This window comes from Anas platyrhynchos, chromosome 2 (genome assembly GCF_047663525.1).
Source record: "Anas platyrhynchos isolate ZD024472 breed Pekin duck chromosome 2, IASCAAS_PekinDuck_T2T, whole genome shotgun sequence".
Taxonomy (NCBI): Eukaryota; Metazoa; Chordata; class Aves; order Anseriformes; family Anatidae; genus Anas; species Anas platyrhynchos.
Window position 1 is genome coordinate 147217610 of NC_092588.1, and position 27462 is coordinate 147245071.

A 27462-nucleotide genomic window follows, 5' to 3' on the forward strand; every position below is an offset into this window, starting at 1 on the left:
TTACAAATTTATTCATAGCTAGATCATACCCTTTTGTTCTTTTTAACAATGCTATACAATAGTAAACCAGTACATATTCTGTTTTATCAAACCCATGATTTATGTAAAGTAAGAGGAAAATCACCAAGAATGCTGATAACGAGTTCAGAATCAAGTTGTTTGGCACTGAATATTTGACTAAGGCTGCTGCCAACATTTCCTGTAAATTAACTTTGTAATAGTTAATGGGATGCTTTATATCATTATGATCAAGCAGAGTACATTATTGAACCCTGTGGTTTTTGTCTGGGCTTGTGGACCCTGAAGACATAATGAAGAACGAGAAAGTTATGTTAACTATTACTACAGCAATATACTTAGTAAATCAGTTCATGTAATAGCTTCAAAATAAACTATCATTCTCTTTTATTTTGAATCAATTTAGACTGAAAATTCTTGATGAAGTGCATTTGTAGGATTTAAAAGTATTTAAAAGTTATAGAACTGAGTGCCTAATTCTCAGCCTGACTGTGCATTGCTCATTTGAATATCCCAATTAATATCCGTGGGATGGTGGTACGATTAAGTGTCATTTGGTATGTAGAATCTTGTCCAATATAACTTTGCCAACAATTTACCAACAGAAAATTTAAAGTGGTATGAAAAATGTATAAATCATCAACCTGAAAATAAATTTAAATAAAGTCAATCCGAACTAATCATAGTTTAGTCAAATAGCTTTTTCATCCTGATATATTTACAGGATGAAATCCAATCATTCATAAGCCAGAATCTGTTAAAAAATACAGCTTTTGAAAAATCTGCTGAAAATATAGGTTTTGGTACATGTTCTGTCTGTTCCAACTTCTGCATGAATATTCATGCATATTCATGCACATATGAATATGCTCACCTTTGCCTCTGGGTTAAGCTAAGCAAATTCAGTGCATAAGTCTGAAATTTAACCAGAAGCTATTCTGTGAGTTGGAATCATGGCTCAAAAGATGCTATCCCCATAACCACAGCAAACAAATTTTCACACCTGTGAAAACAATTCCATTTGTCATTGCATGCATATAAGTATATATACCACTATATATATAGCCACAAAAATTTTTATGTAAGTGAAAAAAAAGTACATCTTCAAATTTAGTTTACTTGTCCAAAAGAAGCTTGTTCAATTATAAATATGCAAAAAAAAGGACAAATGATGAAAATGAAATGATGATGAGTTTGGAAATTAAACTAGTTCATCCTACACCACCTATATCCTACAAACTGAAGGCTCAGATAGTAAAGCTGACTAGGTACCTTACAGACCAATATAATAAGGTCAAGAGACTGGATACTCAGGTTGTTGTCTCACCGTCTGCCAATGGTTCATGTTCCAATTATTCCTATCACTTCTGCTTACTTTTTCTGCTTGCTTTCCTTCTGTATTTCTCCCCTGCTGTGCTACATTAGAAAAGTGAAGTGCATGCTGAGTTCTCACAGATCCCTCCTCCTCTGATTCCCCATGCCAATCCCCACCACCCCCCCCCAAAAAAAAAATAAAAGAGGGGGAAAAAATGAGAGGAGAGGAGAGGAGAGGAGAGGAGAGGAGAGGAGAGGAGAGGAGAGGAGAGGAGAGGAGAGGAGAGGAGAGGAGAGGAGAGGAGAGGAGAGGAGAGGAGAGGAGAGGAGAGGAGAGGAGAGGAGAGGAGAGGAGAGGAGAGGAGAGGAGAGGAGAGGAGAGGAAAAAATAATAGGGAGAAAATAATAAAAGAAAAACGAAATAAAATAGAAAAAAGGAAGGGAAGGGAAGGGAAGGGAAGGGAAGGGAAGGGAAGGGAAGGGAAGGGAAGGGAAGGGAAGGGAAGGGAAGGGAAGGGAAGGGAAGGGAAGGGAAGGGAAGGGAAGGGAAGGGAAGGGAAGGGAAGGGAAGGGAAGGGAAGGGAAGGGAAGGGAAGGGAAGGGAAGGGAAGGGAAGGGAAGGGAAGGGAAGGGAAGGGAAGGGAAGTACTTTTAATAGGAATGTGGGAATCATCATAGCTAATGCTGAAGATTTATTTATTTATTTACTAGGGAGTGCTAAAGAACTTCATATTTTTAATTTCTTAAGAAAAAGAAAAAACAATAATGACATATTTCTCTTAATATTCTAAGGGTTCCAGTTATTTTGTGAAAAATAAATAAATAAAAAAGTACCCAAAGGTTTTCTACCTTTATTTAGCATCTGAAGGAACTTTAATTTTATTACAATCTGTCTTAAAATAAATATATTAATTAATTAATTAACCAGTTAAAATTTGATGAAATGTTAGCTAAATTAGCCAAGCTTAGCACTCAGCAGTTTCTTCAACTTAGGCAAGATTTTTCACAGGCATACAGGTAAAAAGGTAGAACTTTTCTGAAATTTCTTGAATACCTTGGAAAATCTATGATAAAGATTGAAAGCTGCAGTACAGTTACTGCATGAAAATTATCCTTTTAAGTAATTAATTTCTTTAAAACTCCTAAGAATATAGAACAGCATGGATGTATAAAACATTTTAAAACATTGGCCTTTTTGAAAACTATTCCAACAGTTTAGAGGATAGTAAGTATTAATTAATTACTAAATGTGTTTTTTGGTATAAGATGTAGACCATAAAAGTCATTAGTTGTCTTACAATGTAACTTTAAGGAAATTCACTTTCTTGTGGAAGGTTTCTAAACTGTGCCCTTAGAACCCAGACTACTGACCTGTCTTTAGCACTTTGGTACAAATTCATTTGATGAAATTTACTATTCTGAACCAATTGGCCCATGATCTTTATAGGATGTGAAGATCTAGTCCCAGTGAAGCCCAGAATACAATTCATCCCCTAACTAAATAACTGTCTAAAATAGGTCAGATGAATCACATTCTGAAAGCATTTAATTCTCTCCTTTGACTATTAAGAGAGATTTAGGTCACTGGCTGTGATGTTAACAACTGCATTATGGAAGTTCAGAATTGTAGGTGAGAGAAAATCCAGACAACATTTTCTGAATTAACTTACCACTATGTTCCTTTTCTTTTGGTGGGAAAAAAAAATAATAAATAAATAAAAATAAATGTTCGTCCACTTGCCAGAGAACTGTTAGTCTTTGATTGCCACAAAACTCCTATTTTTCTGGCTTCCAAAGAATAAATATTTCTTTTTTCCCCTTACTCTAGGTCAGTTCTGATTATTGATGTATTTTATGGATATGATGAACTCAATGTTTATGATTGTAGATATGATAAACTCAAACAATTGAGTGATATGATAAAGCTGATCAAGATTCAAGTCCAGTGAGATATTTGGTTCTCAGGGGCTCTTGACCTTGAGGGGAAAAACGTGTGCTGTACAAGAACAATAAGATTAAAACTCTTATATGAGAGTGGCCAGTGGAGGGGGGGGGGGGGGGGGGGGGGGAATCAGGGCTTCTAAGCACTAAATTCTTTGATTTTATAATGGAAAAATTGCACAAAACATTTAAAAACATTTTTAAATGTTTTTAAAAATCAGTACAATCTGTTTCCACAAACACTAAAGTTCCATAATCATATAGCTATTGGCTAACATGATTACAAAACACAGTAAAGATTGTTTGCCTCCTTTAATTATGTAGTTCCCACATGAGTCCTTTTACATAAAATCTTAATTCTCCACTTCATCTGCTCTGATACTCTTCTCTAGACATCTCTTTTGAAAGATGTTTATCTTAATATTTTTCAGAGACAATTTTCAGTTTCTATACTGAATATTAGTTAGTTAATCTCTTTGAAGCACAGGAGAAATTCTTCTGGGAAATTGGAGTGCGTAGAGAATAATGGTTCTCCAAACTAGACAAAGAACCATAGCCTAAATACTAAATATAGGGATCAATAGGAAAGAAAAAATGAAAGAAATAAAAAATTAAAAAAAAAGACCCTGGGAGAAATGTATGAACTAAAAGTTGTTGCCAATGTGGAAAATTAGTACATTAAGAAGGACTTGCCTACAGGCAAGTAGGTTGATCTCACTATTAAGATTTTTTCTATTATCAGTCTCATTGCAACATAAAGGGTTATTTACCTGAGAATAGCTACTGGGCTGCATGATTTCTAACCTGCACTGTTAGTTTTCTCTGTTAACTCTATCAATTAATATTTATTTATTTATTTATTTATTTATTTATTTATTTATTTTTATTTTCATTTCTTGTTTTATTTATTTATTTAAATTTAATTAATTAATTATTGATTAAATTTCTCTATTATTTGAGAGTATATCCCAAGAATTTTAATGGCACAAATATACTTATCAATAACTCACAAATATCATACTTTACTGTTATCCTGGATGCTCCATGATCTTACTATGCCTCTTGTGAAATCCTTTAATATATTTATAATATATATATCTGAAACATGATCTTTATACTATAAATACTATAAATACAGAAATGTGATTGTGATAATCAACCTATTTTGGCTAACAGAAAGAGGCATTTGAAATACTTCTTAAATATTTAGTGATTTTGTGTCTTCATCTTTCCTACCCTTGTCCATTAAAATGAAATGGACTAGATTCCATGGATTCACTAAAATCCTTCTCCAACTCTTTAACCATATTTTTTGTTCCTCTCTAGCATTCACTCACTGAGGTCTTATTCATTTAATTTCTATGCAAAGTGAATTTTAGGGCATCTTACAAATCCCTTAAGGTGTTTTTTATCTGTAAAAATCTGACAGACCATTAATGACAGCAATACACAGCAGGCGCCACCAGAATTAAGGAAACATTTCAAAAATGTAAATTGCAAGTTATGATATTCTAAGACTCGAAAATGGAAATTAATTAGACACATGGCGGGGGGGGATTTGTTTTTCTTGAAACCATTTTCTTTTTTTTTTATGGAACTAGATGCTGCTTTTTTGCCTCCTTCCTCCTCACTTTCTGCAGTGAGGTCAATAGATCTGATTTATGATGTGTCTTCACAGGTAGTGATACTGGCTGTGGTAGGTGGTCTGATCCAGATCGTAAGTTCCAGTTTTAACATGCCAAAATGCAATTATTTTACTTCAGCCATAGTTTTCTTTGTCATAATTTCTTTGTCACGTTTCTTTGTCATAATTATTTGGCTTTTTTTTTTTAAACTTAATTTAGATCTCAACTAAATATTTTATATACATATATACATTAAAAAAAAAAAAAAAAAAAAAAACGTAGAGCACATAATTACTATAATGAAGATGAATTAGTACTCTTTGGGATTTACATCAAAAATTTTGTCCAGTTTGTTTAGGCACTGAAATGACAGTGTACTCCTCAAGAGAAATAACTAGATATAAGATGCTCCTTGCATGTAAGAGATGTAAAGAAATAGGAGGGTAGCCAACCATCTATATACACATAGTCAGGGGCCTTTAAATGGAGGACTTTCTCCTGGATCCACATGATAGTATCATGCCTCTACTGTGTATTAACAATACTGCATTGAGTTTTCTATTTCACAGAATCACAGAATCACAGAATTTCTAGGTTGGAAGAGACCTCAAGATCATCGAGTCCAACCTCTGACCTAACACTAACAGTCCCCACTAAACCATATCCCTAAGCTCTACATCTAAACATCTTTTAAAGACCTCCAGAGATGGTGACTCCATCACTTCCCTGGGCAGCCCGTTCCAATGCCTAACCTTGTAGGACTTGTTCTCCAGACCCCTCACCGGATTCGTTGCCCTTCTGTGGACTCGCTCAAGCACCTCGATGTCCTATTTTTTTAAACGTCTTTCATTCAAGGGTGTAAAAAATCACTGTTAATATTAAAATATATTCTTCACATCATCCTCAGTGTGCAATTGACATTGGAGATAGTGGCCCAATGATACATAATGGTCTTCCTCTGTCCCTCCCTTAGGATGCCATATTTGCAGTGCAAGGTACCACTCAAGCAGGAAGAATTTATTTAGGTTTAGCAGAACTCAGAATGGCTCTTTGAGGGTCTTGCCCTTGCTGAGACTTGCCATTGATTCCATGTTTAGGAAGAAACAATTATTTGTGAGATTCATTTATTTATTATGTTTCAGATTTTATTTTTATTCAGTTTAAACATATTTTAATCTCCTCTCCTGCTGAAGTCCCATGGAAGAAGAACTAGAAAAGGAGGAAAGAAGATGAAGACGGAGATGGGAAAATGGTGAGGAAGTGATATAAACATTGAGGGATGTGCTTAAGATAGCAAGAGAATGTTTTCTTTCTGAATAATCATTACCTTGGCTACTTTCAGGATGCATCAATGAGACAGCCACAAAATTCTTGTTGTTTTTGCCAAACTGGTTTTGAATAAAACAAAGTTTCAGTGCAATTTATCAATTTTTTCTCTTTAAAATTCACCTTGTGTTTCCTCTACAAATGACTTCATTCTTCTATATAATGTTTTGGTTTGTCACTTGTTTCTAAAATTGTGCTTTTGTTTGTTTCTTACAAATATCCATGGAGCAAGTATTCTTGTATCTGCTGGTTTCCTTGCTCTCAATATCAAAGGCATAAATGGTCTGTTATTGAGAGAGCAAAAGAAAGACATTGCTTAAGGTGTTGGTATGTTCCAGCTTGATTTGTCTGAGCCTACGAGAGACAGTTGCTCATAACACCTTACCAGAAAGAATTTTGATGTCACCCTTTTGATAAAAAGTTCTGATTAAAAAAAAAAAAAAAAAAAAAAAAAAAGGAGAAGAAGTCAAGTAATGGAACAGGTTGCTCAGAGAGTTTGTGAAGACTCCATCCTTGAAGGAGTAGAGTCAGATGGTGCCAAAGAAGGCTGTACACAAAATAGACAGATATTCCACTAACTGAATAGTGAGACTGAAGAAGCAGAGAAGTCAAAGGAGCAGAGAAGCACATTAATAATCCCTTTGCCAAGAGAGTTGTAGTGGGTTTATGAGGCACGGTTTTGGTATCGGGGATCTGCAGGGGTGACCTCTGTGAAAAGAATCCAGAAGCTGCCCCATGTTAGGTAACAGCCAGTCTCAGCCAGCTTCAAAGTGACCTGCTGCTGGCCAGAGCCATGCCAAGAAGTGGTTTTCTTTGCACCTCTGTGAGAGCAGATTTAAGAAAGGGAAAGAAAAAAGAAAAAAAAAAAAAAAAAAAGGCAATACAACTGCAGCTGGAAGAATGAGGAGTGAGGAAACAGCCCTGAAAACCCCAAGGTGAGTGCAGCAGGAGGTCTGGAGGTGCACCAGGTACACAGCAGCAGTTTCCCTGCAGCCTGTGGAGAGGCCCCTGGTGGAGCAGGCTGTCCCCCTGCAGCCCATGGGTCCCACACGGAGCAGATCTCCACGCTGCAGCCCGTGAAGGAGCTCCTGGTGGAGCAGGTGGATGTGGCCTGGAGGAGGCTGCGGCCCATGGAGAGCCCCCGCAGGAGCAGGCCCTGGGCCGGAGCTGCAGCCTGTGGAGAAGAGCCCATGCAAGAGCAGGGGATCTGGGGTGAGCTGCTGCCCATGCTGGAGCAGTTTGCTCCTGACAGAGGGACCTCATGCTACGGAGCCATGTTGGAAGAGTTCTTGAAGAGCTCCTGCCTGTGGGTAGCTCCCGCAGGCTCAGTTCGGGAAGGACAGCATCCCGTGGGAGGGACCCCATGTGGAGCAGGGGCAGAGAGTGACTGTGAAGGAGTGGTGGAATCAAAGCACTATGGACTGACTGCAGCCTCCATTTTCCTGTTCCCCTGTGCTGCTCAGGAGAAAGAAGGGAGAAGAGGGTGGGCGCGGGGAGGAAGTTTTTAGTTTGTTTTCTTTGTTTCTCACTTCTCTAGCTTGTTAGTAATAGGCAATAAATTTCATTAATCTCCCTACGCTGAGTCTGTTTTGCCCATGATGATAATTGCTCAGTGATCTCCGTGTTCTTATCTCAATCCTTGAGCCCTTTTCATTGTATTTTTTCTCCCTTTCCCTTTGAGGAGGGGGAGTGAGAGATCATTTGTGGTGGAGCTCAGCTGCCCATCTGAGTAAAACTACCTCAAGAGTCCTCCAATATTTCATCTGAAGAACAAGGGGTCAGGAGATGCTGCATTTTGACACATGCTGTATATGTCAAAGTTGGGTTCATTGAGGACTCAGGCAATGCAATGAATTGTTCTTCTCCTGCATATCACTTCTGAGAAAAATTCACCTTCCAGAAACACACAGTCATACCTGACTAGGCATGGAGAAAAGAACTTAACTTACTCTGGGAGTCTGAGGGAATTTCAGACAGTGATGCTGTACCAGGGATACTACTGTCCCCTTTCAAATTCAAGCCCAGATTCCTCAAGTATTTTTCTACATTCTGCTTACATTTACATGCATGAAAATACAATTGTTTTCCTTTGCATGGAATGTTTTCTGTTTCACCTCTGGGTATAAATTCAAGCTCTGCTGGTGAAATCAAATCATATCTATCTAGAATTCCCATCTTTCTGTGGTCAGCATGCAGTGTCATCAGAGGGTAAGCCACTGGGAAGCTTAGGGTATTAGCCTGCTGACACTGTAGACCTCTAACAGTAATTTACATGCAACACATAGTGGTCTGGCACCCACTCTTGCTTAACTGGAGTAAATCCAAAACAACTTCTCAAAAGAAAAAAAAAAAAAAAAAAAAAAGGAAAAAAGTGCATAGAAAATTAGAAAATGCAGGAGTCACAAAGTCACAAAAGCATTAGCTGTAAGAACAGAGTAGTCTTTCCTGATATTAAAAATTTTTCATGCAGCTTATTTTATGCATATATCTCAAAAATGTATAAGGGAGATGAAAGCAATGCAGAGTGCTTGAGATGTATTTCTTGGCTTTATCAAACATGTCATTAAGTCATTTTTATGAGAAATGGGGAAACCAAGGCAGATATCATGAAATACAGCAGGTTAATGACTTAACTATCTGCAAACAATCAAAAATTAGTTTAACAATATATATGCTATCTGCGTCTAGGTACCACTTAAGCCATTTACTTATATATTGTGTTTTTTTTTTTTCTCGATTTTTTTTTAAATAATTATAAAACAGAAGCTCTTTATGCAGAGATTGTGGTTTTCTTTACAGTGAACACTATTTATTAAAAAAAAAAAAAAGTTCTTGATATTAGTAGCTACATCCTTGCATTTAATTTTTCAGTATGGAGTTGTGATAAATGGCCTTTTTGCATGCCTGAATAATTATTATATCTAATGGTTATATCGTTTAACTGTAATAACCAAAGCTGAGCAAATAAGTCATAAATAGCCAATCATTTATTCAATTCATTATTCTTCTTGTAGTATTAACGAATTGCCAATGACATTTTCATGGACATATTAACCTATTGGAAATTAGTCATCAAAGAAATGCTGCAATTATTTCTTGGTCTATAATTTGAGAATAAATAAGTAAGAATGAAGTGTCCTTTTTTTTTTTTTTTTTTTTTTTTTTTGACTAAGCAGCATTTAAAGTTTTTATGCAAGAAAATGCATGGTTTCACATCAAAAAAAAAGTTCAAATACTTCATCCATAAACAAATTCCTTGTCTTACAATTAGAAGATGTTTTTCAATTTGCAATGATATGTACATATAATTAATTTTGTGTACATTTTCTACAGAAAATTAAATTATTAAATTCTGACAAGCTCTGATCATTGTGGTAAACATTGCCTATTCACTTGTTGCTTGGATACATTTGACAGACCGCATGAATACTCCTTTTACATCCTCAGATAACATCTACTTTCCAAGGGGAAAACTTATGTTTATACATTTCACATCGCTTTCTTAGGGAGATTTTTTTATGATTCCTCTAACACGTTAATGTTTCAAAATGCTCCAAGCAAGAAGAATTCTTTAAAGTGGTAAAAAAAAAAGCACTACAATAAAAACATATTCACTGGGACAGGAGAGGCTATATTATTCAACAAATTTTGTCTAGCTCTATACTGGAAACTCTGACAAAGAGGAGAGGAGGCCACATATTTTATGAAGTCCACATAACTGGCAGCACCACAGTTTATCTTCTGTCTTAGCTGGGACTTCTTAGTAAAACTGCATGTGCAGTAAATAGTATAGAGTAACACAAAGAGATGAACTTTTGTCATGGAAATGTTTCACTTCCCAGTGTTGGTAAATATAAATTATCTTTCAGAACTAATAATTGGAACCCAAAGAGTAAAAAAAGGAAGAAAAATGATCTTGTATTTGTTTGAGGAAGTCTATGTACACCACAACTGAATAACTATCGTTGCCATGCTGCAATAGTTTGTTGACTAAAATAAGGATATAAAGAAGTGACTCTGTTATCAGTGAGCATTGATCCATCCTACAAACAGATATCATCTGCTAAGCCTAATAATCTCTTACAGCATTGTTCACTGAAGAAACGAAAACAGCAGCCACACTGCTGAGTCAATATTTACGACTCAGTGGGATTTAGGTGCAACAGAGGTACAAATGTACCATGTGTAAGCAGTTTCGGGGCTCTGCTGTTGTGCCCCAGCCAGTCCTGAGCTGCAAGCAAACAGCCACCCTGCAGATGCCTAGTGCTCCACAGGGGATGATGGGGTTCCAAGTGTCATAGAGAGCCACGTGGTCTCTATGTGAATGAGGGTAGCAGGAAATAACTTTGTTTTAGGAAACAGAATAACTCGTGTTCCAACTGTTCCGCTTGCAAGGCAGAAATATTTCTCAGCTGATGTAATAAAGTACATCTGAATGAGTTGCCCAAGCAGGTTTTTTTTTTTAACTCTTTCCAAAGCCCTTATTAATTTGATAAAATGTGGTGGAAAGTCACCTTCAAAATTGCCTAATAGTGTTTCATCTTTTGGTTAAAACTGCAATTGCTAATATATCTTATGAATTTATGGTGTAATATAAACTTCTTCAATAGAATTACTGTGTAAAATTTTGTCACTGTGCAAGTAAGCAACACAGCTTGTACAAGCAACTCAAAAGAATTCCACAGATTTGCTTGGGCGTGAAGATTGGCAGGACCTGGCACAAACTGTCTTTTTGCTAAAAGGACTGAAATAACAGCAAGGATTTGGGGGTTGTTTGGTGGTGGAGGTTTTATGGAAGAGGAAAGCCCAGATCCTCACAGAAATGTGTCTGTAAACCTTGTCTATAATATATTAAGAAGCTGAGACTTCAAAGTAAGGACAATCTTTTTTTCAAAGAGACTTTGAAAGACCAAAGACCTTTTGTAATGTCAAGATTAGTTGTTGAGAAAGCTAGATGTGTACAAAGACCATGCTGATTAAAGCTTGGTGATAGCACCAGAAATTCAGCTACGGTTCAGACTGAGTGTCACTAATTTTTGTGGAACTATACCGGTTTGCATAAAGCTGTTGCAACCTCACAGGTGAGGAACTGGGATCTAATTAAGGCTGGGATTTTTCTATTGAGGTAAAGAGGGAAAGGGCAGAGTATGAGCCAAGCAACAGAAAGGGGGTTATGGGGAGCTCTGTGTTGTTGCAGCTAATCCTAGACTGGAAGTTGACAGGAATTATTACTTTGGGGATTTGTCATCTCATTCAAACTGATGTTTTTAAGAAGAGAGTGAATTTCTGGGATGTAGGATCACTGCTCCAATTTCATGTCCAAAACCTCATATGCGTCAAACCTCTCTAGACCACAGGTAAAATCAAAAGTACTAATAAACCACTTTCCCCATTTCCTCTCTCTCCACTAAAATCCTGGCAAATCTCAATGCATGTTCGAGGCAGAAATATCAAATGTCTGCAAATATTTTTACTTACTGCTTGTGTTGCCCTGGCCTGCAGACAGGGTGGAGATGGTGGGCAGTGCTATTTACTAGCCCTGGCACTCTGCCTGTGAGAAAAGGAGTAGCAGCAGCTTTTGCTCATGTGACTTTTGCATTAATTCAGCATGACCAGAGCTTGCCCTTAGAGTAAGTGTCAGGTTCCTTCTGGTAGCCACTCAGTGTCAGGACCACAGTCTTGACTGCTGTTCCAATAGTCTCAGAAGATCCAGGTTTAAAATAACAAATGCTGATTGATTATTTTATTTTATTTTATTTTATTTTATTTTATTTTATTTTATTTTATTTTATTTTATTATTTTATTTTTTCATTGGGTTTGATTCATTTTGATAGTGCCTAAATTATGATGTTTCCTTAAAAACAGTCTGAGACACTTTCTGGGGTTAGTAAAGGTGCCAACTTCAGGTATCAAGGTATAGCAGAATAATGAAATTAAATAAAGCAACACCAGAACTGTGGTTTTTGGTATTTCAACCTTTTAGAAATTGAAAGTGAATGCAATTCCTTTTTACGTGAATTCATTCTCATTTCTTTTCTTCACTGAGGTCTGAGTATCCACTAGCACCTTGGAAAGCGGTTTTTAAATGCTTGAGGAACTGTCATCTAACATTGAAAATTAAGTTTTCTGTTTCTTGGCCAATGGTATAAGTGGTGCCATTTTTTCTGGAAAAAAAAAAAATATATATATATATATAATTATTGTTATATCTATTATAATTATGCATATATATATATATATATATATATATATAAATATTTTATATATATATATAATTTCCCATAGTACAAAGTATATTTTATTAAAACCTTGTCTCAGGGAGATGATTACATTTGTAAATGCCCATGCTCTCTCCATGCCAAACAAAGTACATGATATTATGAGGGATAAAAAGTAGGGAAAATATCAAATCTGTGATCAAATAAAAGCTCTCCAGAAAAATCAGAGATTTTAAAGGCAATTAAATAATAAAATAAAATAAAATAAAATAAAATAAAATAAAATAAAATAAAATGTAGATTATTTTTGAAAACATACTGGGAAAAGAGAGAAAGAGAGAAAGAGAACGAAGGAAGGAAGGAAGGAAGGAAGGAAGGAAGGAAGGAAGGAAGGAAGGAAGGAAGGAAGGAAGGAAGGAAGGAAGGGAGAGAGGGAGGGAGGGAGGGAGGGAGGGAAGGAGGATTAATTGTTCTAAAAAAAATGACATTTGATAATACCTGCTCATGACTATTCGGTATGTGGAGTAAGACAGTGTGCAATAAACCTCCTGACACATACAGAGACTGAACATAAGACCTTAACACCAGATGTTTACTCTGTGTGTCCATTCCTTCTTGATTGCACTACTTAGCAATACAGAAACGTTTTAGTGTCATTTGAACATCCAATTTCTGAAATCTGACAGCTCAGCATTTAGAGCCAGAGCATATTAGGTGGGGATAACAGGAAGATTTACTTAAAAAAAAACTCGCTGAACCCAAGCAGAAGCACTCATGCAGACATCCAGTGAAGAAAGATATATGTGAGTATGTTGCCCTTAAAACTTCATAAAGGTTACTTATATTCATGTGCTATTATTTAAGGCCAAAGGAGATCTCCTTTCTAGTAATTATCGTAAGGCTATTCAAAAGCAATTTTAGTAATGCTGGCTGGAGAGTTTCTCTGAGCTGGAACTTATGAGTCTTTACATAATAATAGGTTAACATATAAGTTAAATTGTAATTTGTAAGGTTAATTTGCAAGTGAAGATCTCTCTGTTGCTCAAGTTTCTGCCTCATTTGTGTGTAAAGATCTCTGTTTGCCTGCTGATCTATTAAGGCAACAGCTACTTTCCAGTCAACTGTTCCAGGAACAGTACCTCTAGCTGTAGTATTTTTAAGAATATATTATATGAACAATATATCAGGCTGTCCATTGAGCAACCTGTCACACTGACCCACATAAAGAAAAGCTTTTAGGTGGACCCTGAGATATTGCCTGGTGCTGCTGAACCTTTGCTGTGTTCCCCAAATGCAAGCCACGCTTTCTTAGTGAAGCAAAACCTTCTCTGCTAGAAGCCCCACACCTAGGAAAAAAAGCAACCTTTGATTTCAGAGGTGATAACCAGTATACATTCATATACTAACTGAATAAAACTCATACCTTCCACTGATATCCATTATTAGTGCAGCAGGCTGTGATCTGGAAATGAAGTTAAATAGCTTGGAGGGTTCCCAAGTAGGCATGGGTCTAGTTACACAAGAGATAGCTTTGTGTTCAGTCTGAGCAATATTATCATGGCTTTCTAGCTGTTTTCCTCATGAATATGTATAGATGTGTGTGCATGTGTGTCTTTTAATTGAAGCATAAAGCTGCAGAGAGGATGCATTAACGCACCAGAGTTAACATAGTGTGGCCAGTGAGATATATTACTTAAGCTAAATGATACTAAAAGAAAATAGAAAAAAAAAACTTAAAAAGTCACATATCCTCTGAAAGGAAGAAAAGAGCACTGATTGTCATCAGGTGTTCTTAAGGGAACATCCGGTGTTAAATCATGAGAGGTTGACTGGAGGCTTTCTGCTTATTGTCCTTCAAGTCCAGAAAATGGACCACCCCAAGTGCACGTACACAAATAAGGCACTACCAAGGGCACCGCATGATGGGGGAAGCTCTCACACATTTTCTGGAAAACACCATAACTGGGTGGCTCTCTGGAGTGCCTGCATGTTAAAGCATAGAGCATGGGGAAGAGACAGCAGGAATTACAAGTTTGCTTGTTATTACAAGGCTACAATCCCACTGGGATCATGAAGGTGTGGTGGGATAGCTCACCTGACTGCCATGGGTCTTTATGAAGGACAGGCTGGGAACATGGGAGCTGCCTGTTATGTGAGGGAACAGTGGAGACAAAGAGCTGTCTGGGTTCAGAGGAGCAAGCTAACAGCTTATGGTCCAGAATTAGCAAACATACCAACATGGGTGTCATTGAAGTGGCTGTTTGCTACGGACCACCTGATCAAGAAGATGAGACCTTCCACAGAAAGTGGCAGAAAGTTCAACTGGAGGTCAGGTACCAGTAGTATACCCAAGTATAAACCATGGGGTCAATACTGTTTGCCTTCAATACTGATCAGGACAATTGATGGGATAGAGTATATCCTCAGTAAACATAAAGATGGTACTCAGCTAGAAATGTACAATACATGAGATGGTTTTGATGTCATTTAGATGGACCTGGACAGGCTGGGGAAATGGGGAACCTCAGGAAGTTCAACAAAGGGAAAGGCAGAAGTCCTGAGTTAGGAGAGATGCAAGGACATCCTAAAATCAAAAAGTGTGTGTGTGTCTTTGTGTGTGTGTGTGTGTGTGTGTGTGTGACTCTGCTTTTAAATTCTAATACTCCTTTCTTGAGGAGGAAAAACATGAGAGACAGAAGTATTTTTAACATCAAGACAACATAGAAAATCTTAACATTTTTAATTTAGACATTTTATTTAAAATACATTTCTTTAAAATAAAAGTTCTGATATCATGAAATATTTTAAAATAAAGTATTTTTAATTAAGACATTTCAGCAGTCTCTATTACAGAGAACACTCCATCCTTTCTGAAATGATACACACAACAAAAGATGCTATTAGATGACCTTAAATATAATTTTGTATTTTATTCCGAGTCAGATTTTGAGGGCTTTGAGTTTTATCATGTTTATATAAAGCTAAAAGAGATTGTTTACTGTTGGTCAAAATACATACTTAATTATTCTGTGAAAAACACATATCTTATTCCACCTAAAACATTCAAACATCAATAATTTAAAAATTATTTAGACTTTATAAGGTATTTTTGGAAATTAATTTCCTGAATCTAAAAGGAGAAGCTTAAAGACACTCAGAAGATAGATAAAAACTTGTGTGCAGACATTATAAGAGGCAGTAGTGTCAAACAGCAAACTCAGAGCTAGGAAGGAAGGGATACCTCATTTTGCACAGCATAGCTCATGAGTCCTCAGGGAAGGAACTGGAAAGTAACCAAAGAACAAATAAACAGTAAATTACTCACAACTTAGCAAAACTTTGAGCATTTTGAAAACATTTTTCATAGTTATGGTTTATGACTATTTTTGGATTCTTATAATTCCTCGGGATATAAAAGGATCTACAGGAATGAGTTTCTACTACATGTTGCCACATTTTTTACACAGTAATGTTGTATTATTATTCTATAATTTATCTGGATCAGGGATAGAATTGACCAGATTGTGGAGGAAAATGACAAGAGAAACTTTTGTGATCCTGAGTATCCTCTAAATGCATGCCCCTTCTCTGTTTGTCACTTTAAAACATCTCTCTGCAAACATTGGCAATGTTTTTATGGCTGTGGTTTGAGCCTGGTTTTAATCTCATGCTTATTTTTTTCATAGCTGAATCATCTGTCTGTACCAGATCACAGAGAGGTTAAAAAACAAGCAAACACATTTATAGTTATTGGATTGAATAGTGCACATCTCTGTAGCAGAGATTAACTCTTATCTGCTAATAAGCACATTAAACATGTTCTAAAAGTCTAAAGGAAAGAGCTTTATCACAAAATGACCAAGTAACCACCACATCCCTTTCTGGGGGACCTCTGCACTGGAGTAATTCCAGAGCTCATAAAATCATAGACTCATAGAATGGTTTGGATTGGAAGGGACCATTAAAGGTCATCTAGTACAACCCCGAAGCTCCATTTGACCTTGCTATTACCATGCTCCATTTTAAATTACTATGCATTTAAAAAGTATACTTTCTGTAGAAATATACACATGCACACTGTTTACTATCAAAACTTACATTTCCATGGATTTTTAGTGTCAAAACTTTACATTGTCCTGGAATTCCTTAATATCACAACAATATTAAATAGTTAAAAAGAAAATTTTGAAACCAGAATATGGTGAAAATTAGTTAAATTGATTTAGCATAGTAACAGTCCATAAGCTTTCTGTTTGTATCTAAATATAGATATTTGAGTTCAGTGACTGTCAGGGCATATAGAGTTAACTGAGACCATTCTTGTTTTCCTAATTTAACATGACTGATTAGTCACCATTAATTGTTCTGTGTTAGAAATCTTTGTTTCATTGATTAGGTGACTCAATGTTATCCAATCATATAATGACATCTTCAGAAAAAGGCTAGAAGGCTGCAATACTAATTAATATGAAATATTATCCAATGTTCAGTTCTACAGGCTAGTACTTCACTGAAATATAATTGCATGTCCGCAGATATTGGATAGGACATAAAAGATTATTATTTTTACTTTTAACATACACAGCAGCTCATACATTTCGGTAGAAACTCTTATCTTTTTTGTTTGTTGTTGTTGGCATAGTGGCTTCTTCTTTACATGAAATAAAGCTTAAATTTTAGTGTTAAAGAAGCCTGAGATCTTAAACTCCTAGAGTTTTGGTGTTAGTGTAGAGCATGGAGGAACAACAGCTATGCCACTAATTAAAGGCATATTGATTTGTTTGGCCTAATCTAATCATAGTCTTTATAATAAATCATAAGGTGTTTTGCAATTAGGAAATCCATACTAAATACCGAAAGGACTGTTATCTTTGTAACCTTATTAACTATGGCTTAATGCAAAAGTATTGTTCATACAGATGTATTTTATGACTTCTCATTCGTGCCTCATTCAGTATTTTAGTGGGATATATTACTCTGTCAAAAGTCACTTAGAACGTGTATACATAATATAACAGTAATGTGTTTGTTCCCTCAGGAGTTTTCAAAATCATATTTCTATTTACATGTTTTCCTCAATTGCCCACTGCCACACGCATTGCTTAAAATCATAGCTACTAGAACTAACATCTAATTAGATATCTATCATAAACTCAAATTTATAGTCCACATATAAATGTATGGAATGCCTGTGTTTGCATGCGGGAGACACTTTAAAAAAAAACTGTCTTGTATATGTACGTCCCTCCATATACATGTATTTGTCACCATTGCTGGGCTTGGACAATGTGAAGCTACATCATTGCTGCTGGTATCTAATAGGTAAACTGGTGTTACTGAAAAAAAAACATGTTTGTTCTCTACCAGTGATACCTTTACCTTTCCTAAATGACTGTTTACATTGGATAATTGTATATGGAGAGTAATGATCAATATAGGTTTTTCAGGTGCATCTATCAGAAACTTCTGTGATATAAGAATAGAACAAGTTGTAATACTAGAAGTTCAATGAGTTCAGTATTTCTCTGCTGCTGCTTCTTAACTCCCATTTTGAATATGGGTTTTAATACCTGCCTACATTGCAAACAAGAGCAAAAATCACTGATTTCCCCCAAATAATATTAAACCATAGAATAGAAACACATTTAGCCCATATTCTATTTGATAATAGGGAGGAGCACAATACTGGAAGCATACAGACTGTTTTTATTGGTCTTCTGCACTCTCGAACAAGATACGCATTTTGATCATATAGGCTCCTCTTTGTTTCCCTAAAGGGAGCTTTCTGAAGGAAGTGTATCTAATATGCTTCTTCCAGTGAAGAGGTACACTATTTTTTGGTCTTGTTTTAAGAAAATACCTTCTTACGGTGGAGCTCTTTAATGTCTCTTGAAGAGTGCATCAAATAGGGATTTCTATCTTCATGGAAAACATCTATATGCACTAAACTGCATAGTTCAGAAGAGAGAAGGTAATGACTTAATAAGAGCTGTTAATTCAAATAAGGGGATTAAAAGCCAATTTAGGAGCAATTCATTAAATCAGGATTTATGTTATAGAGTAAAAATTAATTGTGGTATTGAAAAAGAATACCTGAAATTAACGTTAGGAAAGAGACCATATCCTAATTTGAATTAGTGGTTCTTAAAAAATATAGAAGAAAGATTAAATGGTTCCAGTTAAGCTTTCAGATTCACTAGTTTAATATACCTGTAGGCAAAACTTGTTGCTAAGGTAGCCTAATTCTCATTTTCACTTTGTTACTCCAGCAGTATAAAAATGGTCCGATCATGGGTGAAAAAATCAATTTGCTGGAGCAATATGTAAATTAGAGACAGGATTAAACTTTCTGTAATATTATTGTATTGAGATTCTGATACGCTCTACATCAGCAAGTAAAGACAAAATTAAAACTGAAGCAGTGTTAATACACTCAGTAACACCATCAGTTCATTCCATTGTGCCTTAGTGCTATAACTTAGATGTATAAAGAGTAGTCTGAGTCCCTTGACAGTAGATAATATCACCATTAATACATATGGTAAAGCTGAAATTGTGCTCACTCTTTACCTCTGAATATTTTGCTCCGGTAGATTAAGTCTTACCATTAGTGTTATTGTAATACTTTTTTTTGTTGTTGTTGATTGTTACATACTCTGGGGTATACTATCCCTTCAAAAGGAGCACATAACTTCCATTAATGGTAGTGGCAGCCATGTGTGCATATCAAGAGGGGAATGCTCCCTTCTAGAAATTGTATAGGAAGTCCCCAAAGGAATAATATTTTCTACAACTGCAAGTCTAAAAAGTTAGTGTGTACAGTAATTAAGAAAGCACAACAGGCAAATTCAAATTTCAGGAGTCTGGGTTTTATTGTTACAGATGTTCTTCAGAGGAAAGTCTGTTCAGCAGTTCCTCGAGTCATAAATGTTTAATTTTTAATCTATTTTTTACCGGTTTTGTGTAATGAAAGCTCCTTGTACGCCAAAAGAATTTTGCAAGTGTTTTTTATTTCTTGAAAGTTTAAAGTCATGGTGGTTGTTTAAGATTTCTCTTTTAAAAAATAATTTGCCCAATAAAAGAGCAATGTTATTTTTAACTCTAAACATAGATTTATTTGCTTTTGATTATTCTCTGAATTTGGCAGCAAACAATATCATGGTTCATTTGTTGTTGTTGCTGTTGTGTTTTGTGTTGTTTATTGTTGTTGTTGTTGTTCTTCTTCTTTGTTTTTATGTGAGTTCTGGGACTTGACTCCCTTAAAAAATACCTGTGTGACCTTAAAAACCTGTCCAATTTGGAAATGATCCCAGGCTACTAAGTCTCATTGTGAAACTGGGCTGCAGAAGCCTTAAAAATGTCTTAGGGCTGTCAAAAGAAGATGAGGGTACACAGCACCCAGAAGGATCAGATCTGGTGAAGGATCAGATCAGGCACCTCATATATACACTCCTCATTTATATTGCTATTTACAGATGGTAGACTATTTGCACAGATTGAATTTTCTCCTGTGAAAACCATACAAGCTACTGTGCCAGTGTATTGTTGGATTCACTTTGGGTTACGTCATTTATTTGCATTGAAACTATCTGTTTAGTAGACTCAGGAACTAAAAACAATAGCTGTTTCAGGAGATATTTATCTTTTGTGAGTCAAACAGCTGTCTTGTCTTCTCATACTTGCACGACCATGTGATGTAGGTTGTTAGCTAACAGGAGCTGATAAAAGGTAAGCTGTTTTTTGAAAGACTGGAAATATAATAGCATAATGATTGGGGGGAAAAACTCCTGGTGATTTAAACTTATTTACATTTTATCTTCTGCCATCTGCTGTAAACCAGAAATAAACTCATCCACACAGTGATGTGTGTTCCAGTCACTCAGCCTACCAGACAGGAAATTACTGTTTTTGACTTTACAGAGTTAAATATTCCTCTGGCCACTGCTTGACCCAGTATAGCTCTCTTTATGCTAAGTTTAAAAATATATATATATATCTTCCTTTTAATCTATAGAGAAAGGTCATCTATTATATTTTGTGCAATACAATTAGCCCCTAGTAAACAGTGCAATACAAATAATAACCTACAATTAACTAATTATTCTTTGTTGGTTTAGATGGAATGTTTTCTTGGGGCAGGGACACATGTATTTACTTATTTCTCAAAGGTGCTATAGAAAACAATAATAGAGTCCTGAGGAAGCAGTTTAGTATTTCAAAAATGCATGAGTACCTAGTTCATTCCATGAGATTTAGATAACTAATTCTGGATCCAAAATGGATGGGTCTGGATCCAAATTCCATGGGTCTTTCTGTGCCCAAATACCTTTACACATCTGTGTCTATATCCCACTGTCTTTTAGCTCAACATCAGGGCATATAGTTAATACAGAAACCTGTTTTTTAGATTTATTCTTTTGCAGTGAAGGTGGAGGATAATCAGGCTGGGGCAGAGTGCACCTGAGATGAGAGGACCACATACCTGGGTGCAGGGAGGTGTGATGCAGAGTCAATGGCAGCACCATGCACAACTTGGTGTGGGGACTCCCCATGCCTGGACAGGATGCAGCCATACTCCACACCACCTGCTGCAACAGCTCTTACAACATCAGGACATGGATTGAACATAATTGCCCTAGACTTGTTCACAGGCAAGAGTGCCTTAGAGAAAATACTGAGGCTTATCTGTGGGCTAATTGTGTGTGAGTGCTCAGGGCTAAAAAACAGCATTCTTGGCTATGGAGTGTGGCCAGCTGCTAAGGGCCATCCTCTCTTGCCTCATCATACCTGCTGATGTGTACCTGGGAATTAGCCCGACAGAGGCTGAGCAGGTTCTCCACAAGGCCAGGGTGGATAGGGAAGAGAGGGTTCCCATAGAGAGCACACGTGTTGGGGCAGAAACAGGAAGGAGGACTGGGAGACCCTGCCTGGTGGCACCTCTTGTGCTGTGAGATTAAGTTCTGGTGTTTACAGCTTGTCCCTCCAGATCACTTGGTGATTGCCATGTTGTGATGGAGAGTATGCCATTGAACAAAGAGAGAGCAAAAGTGTACCCCTCTCCTGCGTGAAATGGATTCCAGCTTCAGCGCTACACCTAGTGCTTTCAATCAAATATATTATTGGAAACTGAGCTGTAATAACATTTTAATATTCTCCAGTTATTAAAGTTAAACAGAGAGGAATAATCCTCCTTGGTAATCCAAAGCATTCAAAAATGAGAACCCCAGTATCAGAGGATTGGCATAAAAATTAAACTATTTATACATGATAAGTTTTCAACTTCTTTGCATTCTGATTCTTACTTGCTTTTTCACCACTTCCAGATTTCACCAACTGCCATTAAGGTCAAAAACTCCTATAAAAAGGAGAAAAAAAAAAAAAAAAGGTTGATGGGTTGATGAGTTAAAAGCCAAAATACCATGAGACTTTTTGGTTAAAACACAAGGGATAGCAGAAGTGTCACACATAGTTCCCTTGGAAAAGGGTAACCTCTCCACATGGCTGCATCAGCTCATGCAGCTAGGGTCAGGGACATCACTCACTCACAAAGACAGCCCATTTGCTGACAAAGGCTTCATTGTCTTGCTGGTGTGCCTGATTTTAGAAATCTTGACAGAATAGGAATGTTTTGTTTCATTTTTTCCCCTTCATGGAAAATGCTTTCTGTGGGTTTTTGTTTTGTTGTTGTTTAAATAAAAGCCTAAATATTTGATAGTCAGAATTGTCTGAAAACTGAATCTTCTTCCCTTTAAAGAGACCCATGAGCCTTTGTGAAACATGAAATTAAGATAAGTAATGATCCATTTTGTTCCATAACCTGAGTTTGTAATTTATAATCACTCCTATTCCAGATCCTTAAGTGTTTAAGGGAAAAATGCAAGAAACATGTAATGCAGATATACTACAAGGCAGAATCTGTCACTGCAGGGAATACAAGAAACATAAAGCACAAACTGAAACCTCTGAGGACATGCTTTTTCCTCTAAATCTTGGATTCTTAACTGCTTCTAAAGTAAAAATGAAAGCACTTGGGGTTGTGGTTATGGAACATTTCCCACTAAATTTCAGACATTTTTCCCTAAAAGAGTAAAAACTCCTCCCCTCACACACATGCACATACACACAGATACAGTGGTGAATTTCTCTACAGTTTATCTGCTTGCTCCTTTGATGTTCTTTAAGGATCTGTCTCCATCCATCCTGCTTTTATCCCCACATTTTTTATGTAAATCTTATTCCAAATTCTCCTTTCTGTTCAATTCTACTTGTATTCTACATCACATTTAAGCTCCTCACCTTATAATTACCCACTGTAGTTTAATTCCTGCCTCTTTATTTCAGTTCAACAGCCAAGCAAATGTCCATCCAGTTGTGTCTATGCTTACTACATACACAGTCTGTGCTTTCACCCCAAGTTTTGCAGTTCTCATTGGATGGTAGAATTTGTCCTAAAATATATGGAAACATACTTAAATCACTAAACCCTTTAGTATCAAGTTTCCTAATTAACTGTGAAGAATTTTTCCCTATATTTTTCCCTAGACAAAAGCTCCAACACAGATAATAGATCTTCTAGTAAAACCTTTATACCTTTTATACAGTTGAATGTACACAGCTGGACTCAGTGCACTCCTTTGACTGATGGTGGTGGAAATATTGACTCTGGTAGTGAAAGATGAAAATACAATATACAATAACACAATACATCCTCTCCTTTTAAAAGTGATTTTCAAGGTTAGATATTTAGTAACTGCTATAAGAGCTGTTCATAGATCAATTTTTTTTTTTTGTTCCATGTCCTTCAGAAAATGACCTTGCTGCTAAGAATGAATAAGGCAGCACATATGTTCCTTTAGACATGCTGAAATAAAAGGAATATCCTCACACATAATGCTCTTTCTTCATGAATATTTCTATATAGCACTATAGCTCACACCTGTAAATCACAAGTTTATTACCCATCTGGATCACATCCTGCACCCACTGAAAATAAGAACAAGTTTTCACTTCAACAGAATTTTCATCTGATGACCTTAGGCCCAGGTTGTAAATGATAATTGAGTGCATAAAAATGGATACTGTGAGTTAGACACGTAGTCCCCACAAATCCCACTTGCCTGGAAAATTTCTCAGTGTCTTCTGTAGGCATGTATATCGGCTCACGGCTCGTTTCCAGACCAGAAAAAAATGTTAGAGGAAAAAACATTTTTTTGTGTGGATGAGCTTGCATTTCTTTAAAATAAATGAGTAAATAATTAATTATGACAGCTTACATGACCTTTTTCCTGACTGAACAGCATTTCCTGTATAAAACAGTATTTTCTGGTGAATCTTCACTGCGACTTAAGAATCAAAAAAAAAAAAAAATTTTGGTATTTATCTGTATTGGGCCCTGAAGCCACATCATATTTACACATGAGTCTTTTGAATAGGGTTTCCAGATTCATGTGGATGTTTTCAAATGTAACTTTCTCACCAGTGTTGTGTATTGCTTGCTTCAAATTTTTTGTTTGTTTGTTTGTTTTTGTACATATCCATGCCATAAAGTTGTGACAAGGAATTAACTGAAGCCCTCCATGCCTCAAATTCTCCATAGTGGCCTGCTTATCTTCTGTGCCAACTGTCCCTGAGGAGGGCAGAACCTTATTTCTTTTCCTGGCCTTCCAGGTCTTCCAAACTGGGACCAAAAGCTCTGCTACTGGTTGGTATCCCCATCTCTGCTGGACAAGAGGTTCACTTCATAAACTGTTCAGCAGTCATAAACTGGTTGAAATACTTTTATTGGCTCAGCCTGCACTCTTTGGAAAGAGTACAGGTGTCTGGAAACACCTCCACAGGGCAGCTCCTATCCCATAGTAGCATGAATTGCTGAAGTGAAATACCTGAAATTCTGATAAGATGTATTCAGGCTGATCATGTTAATATTCATCATGTTAAAATTTGTGTCATGTTCAGTCACTCATTACTTCAGTCACCTCTGTCTTGTACTGCTGTGTTTCTTAATGGACTAAGGTTTAGAAACAGGATGATCAGGATGATGGATGATTGTGGATACATTCATTGCACCATCAGAACTGGTAAAATAAAAAATAAAAAATTAAACACCAAGTAGGTTAAGGAAATAAAAGGACATGAAATAAAGCATGAAGGTACAAGGTACCTGAAATTACAAAATTGAGATTCTTCACTTGGGATGTGATTCATCTAAGCTAACCTCAGGCATCTTGTTCAACATTTTCATCGACGACCTTGATGAGGGAATAGGGTCTGCCCTCAACAAGTACGCCGATGACACAAAGCTGGGAGGAATGGCTGACATACCAGAAGGCTGTGCTGCCATTCAGTGAGACCTGGACCAGCTGAAGAGATGGTCAGGAAGAAAACAAATGAGATTTAATAAGAGCAAATGCTCTCTAAAGGACTCTCTAAAAAGAGTCCTGCACCTGGGAAGGAACAACCTGAAGTATCAGTACAGGCTGGGGGACAACCTGCTGGAGAGGAGCTCTGACGAAAAGGACCTGGGGGTCATGTTGGACAACAGGTTGACCATGAGCCAGCACTGTGCCCTTGTGGCCAAGAGGGCTAATGGGATCCTGGCATGCATTAAAAGGAGTGTGGCCAGCAGGTCAAGGGAGGTGATTCTCCCCCTCTAGTCTGCTCTGGTCAGACCTCACCTGGAGTACTGTGTCCAGTTCTGGGCTCCCCGGTACAAGAAAGACAGGGATCTCCTGGAAAGAGTCCAGCAGAGGGCCACAAAGATGATACGGGGCCTGGAGCATCTTCCCTATGAAGAAAGGCTGAGAGACCTGGGTCTGTTCAGCCTGGAGAAGACTAAAAGGGGATCTCCTCAGTGTATATAAATATCTGAGGGGTGGGGGACAGAAGGATGTAGCCGACCTCTTCTCAGTGGTTTGTGGGGATAGGACAAGGGGCAATGGCTGCAAGTTAGAGCACAGGAAGTTCCGCACTGACATGCAAAAGAACTTCTTCACAGTGAGTGTGAAACAGGCTGCCTAGGGAGGTTGTGGAGTCTCCTTCACTGGAGATATTCAAGGCCTGTCTGGATGCCTACCTGGGCAGCCTGCTCTGAGGATCCTGCTTTGGCAGGGGGGTTGGACCCGATGATCTTTTGAGGTCCCTTCCAACCCCTACAGTTCTGTGATTCTGTGATTCTGTGATCCACATTTTGCCAGTCTTATTGGGATCTTTCTTATCATAGTTGCTGAGTGAAAAGCATTTTAGGGTATGAGTCATCTGACTTAATGCAGACATCTAACTAACTTTATTATGCCGTAAAAATACCTGTTGCAAAGAAGGAAACAAATGTAACTAGCTCAAACATCGATGTCTCCACTATGGAAGTGTATGTATAGTCAGATGAATCCTCTCCACAGCATGAAAAACACCTGCACAGCATAGAATCAGAACTTGAACCCTTTCTTGTGTGAAAAGGATATGTACATCGTAGAATAGAGATGACTTCGGATATAACAGCTTTATTTTTTGTAACTAAACCAACCAACAAACAGATATTTAAGAAAAGCATGTTTATTTGTCAAAAGCTATAAAAGAAATGTTCTGTTTTCATATAAAAATCTTTATTCTCTAGACTGAGGTTATTCTTCTAAGTATACTCTTCTAAAATAAAGAATATTTTTTGTTTTGTTTTGTTTTGTTTTTCACTGTGCTAGTTCCATATTTTTTTTCAGGGACATATTATTATGACATTTTTCAGATGTCAGTAGTGGTTTCAGGTATTTTCAGAATTACGTACCAAATCTCTCACGTTAATCAAGGTCTGTGCCTTCACTCCTTCAGTTGATTTAAGAAGCTTGGCAGTTAGTCTTACAAAGGACAGAATGTCAGAAATGCTGAGCACTGCAATGATTAAAAAGAGTGGTAGCAATTCTTAGGACATCAAATAATACAACCAGAACATTATGTGGCCAATAATACTACAGCTATTTTCCAAAAGCAGGTATGTTCAAATCTCTGTTGTTTTCTCTTTACTTTTGCTTTCTTAAAAAAATATTAAATATTAGTATGTTTTTGTTTTTTTTTGACTGATATGAAGATATGCCTTTTGCCCACTGCACAGAAATACCTCATCTATGTATAATTCATTTTAAGTAGACTCTTTATCCTGCCCTCACCCTTTCTTACAATATTTTAATAAAATATTTTACACATAACAAGAGTTAAGATAGAAAAAATGCCCTCAAAATATTGGTTTATTATCACAAACATATTTTATATACATATACATGTTCTGCTGTTTTATATTTTTACATTGAAATATTATTAAATATTTTGTAATTGTAAGCAGAGAGGTGATGATGTCTTTCCTTCATGTATCCCCCTACTCATAACTAATACTAGCAAAATCTAAGAAGCAGAGAAGTAAAGTGAGAGGAAGCAGGAAAACAAGAGAGAGTAGGGGAAAATCCAGGCATGTGAATTACTTTGTGGAATTTATTTGCAGTGATAATATATAATAGATAATAAATTATAACTCTTGTGCACACATGCTCATAAACATACAGTATGCAATCTATTCCTTTAGAGAAAGAGTATGTTTGTGAATATATATACACTTTCCTACATAATTTTATATAAACTGTAACAGTATCATCATATTTACAGCACTTTTTATAATCTATGGTTGTTAACTCTGGCAGGTCTCTCAGTAAAAATTATTTATAAGCCTACAGCATATGTAGGGCTATGTTCAATTCATTTTACACATTACAGGTAGCTAAATAGGTTACATGAGTTCACACTGCAGTTAGTGGGGAGTGAGAGAAAGGGAGAGAGAGAGGTGTTTCCAGTAAGTGATTCATATCACCCAAAAAGACACATGAAAAATAGATGGGGTGAATTACTTCTGTCTGTAACTTTGCTAGCTGTAGATTCACTTGAACGTGTCTGCATTTAGGTGAGTGAATTAACACTAATGAGTCAATGAGATGATAGATATATTAATGAAAAATAAATACTTTCTTTATACAAGATTATATGT